Raw genomic sequence first — 1,498 nt, 5'->3', positions numbered from 1 at the left:
CTCAAAATTTTCATTTTAGGTTTTCTCGCAAACGCTTGAGTATTGCATCTTATTTTACCCAATATTACTCGACATCAATACCTATCGCTACAACGAGTTTCGTTCAAATCGATTGGTATCACGTCGTAGCCTCCCCTTGTAAGTGGCTGTCAAATGGAAATTTTTCTTCGTTATTCAAAAATGTTGTCACTTCTGATTGTCTAAATATTCTTTCATCATGAACAGATCCTGGGTGACCCACGTAACAATGAGTAATGAGAGCTTTATGATCACACACAACCTATAATAAAAAATAAAAAATTAAATAATAAGTAATGATAATATAATACAATATAGTTAAAATTGCTATTATAAATACTAATGGTTTTAAATACCTGAAGCTGGATCGAGTGATATCCCTTTCAATTTATATAATCCGCTGCATTTTGTGTAGGTGCTTCGATTCTAATGTGCGTGCCATCGATGGCACCAATTACATTTGGAAACCTACTGTTTTCCTTAAATTTACGCATTATAGTTTGCGCTTGTTCATTTGAAGGCCAAGATATAAATTGATGAGCCACTTTAAATAGTGCTTGTGTTACCCTCCTAACGGCTCTCAAAGCTGTAGCTCTTCCTACGTTAAACCGGTCACAGATAGATCTGCACAAATATAAAAAAACACATAAGTACATTATTATAAATAAATACAAATATATTTCATATATTAAGTATTTAAAATACATAATATATGCACTAAAGCATTAGTCATACCTATATGAATCCATTGTTGCCATTTTCCACAAGGCAATCATTAATTGCTTACGAGATGGGATTGTCTCATTCCCTATTGTCTTTCGAATGAGATCTTCACTGATTATATTCAAAATATATTCAAAAGTTGCTCTTCCCAATCTAAAAACATGTTTTTTGCATTTAAGATTATTGTGCGTATTTCATATATGCAACAATAATAATTATAAATTAAATAAATAATAGTATTATTAAATAAATATAATTAAATAAATAATCAAATTATAAAATAGCAATATTTATAATTAAAATTTTATGTATAATTTATCAGAACATAAAAGACAAGACATATCAAACCTAAAATGACTTTTAAATTCGTCATTTGAATAGAGCTCAATAACAAGCTCTACATTTTCAATACGAGGACGCAAGCTGCGTTTTCGTTTTTCTTCTAATAATTCATCCCATTCTTCATCTGAACTTGAGTCACTCTCTGAAGTATTTTCTTTTAATATTAACATCGCAGAACTAACAACTGCGATGTGTTCTGCCATGTTTGTAACACTCGCAATGCTCATAAGCCGTTCCGCTTACCTATCATACTCATGCTAATGGAACGGACGATCGCGGCGTTGCGAGCGTGAGCGTTCGCATCTTTATGTAGAACGTACCCTATGTCATAAAGTATTCTTTGACTCTATTGACGCGCTGATTTCGGACTTGAGTTTGTCGCGATTACACCTCCTTTCTCGATATTCCGACGTAT

This window comes from Prenolepis imparis, unplaced genomic scaffold, assembly GCF_030444845.1.
Source record: "Prenolepis imparis isolate NDT839.2.m4 unplaced genomic scaffold, iyPreImpa1.0 SCAF_16, whole genome shotgun sequence".
Taxonomy (NCBI): domain Eukaryota; kingdom Metazoa; phylum Arthropoda; class Insecta; order Hymenoptera; family Formicidae; genus Prenolepis; species Prenolepis imparis.
The sequence above is the reverse complement of the archived record's forward strand: the minus strand, read 5'-3'. Positions refer to the sequence as shown.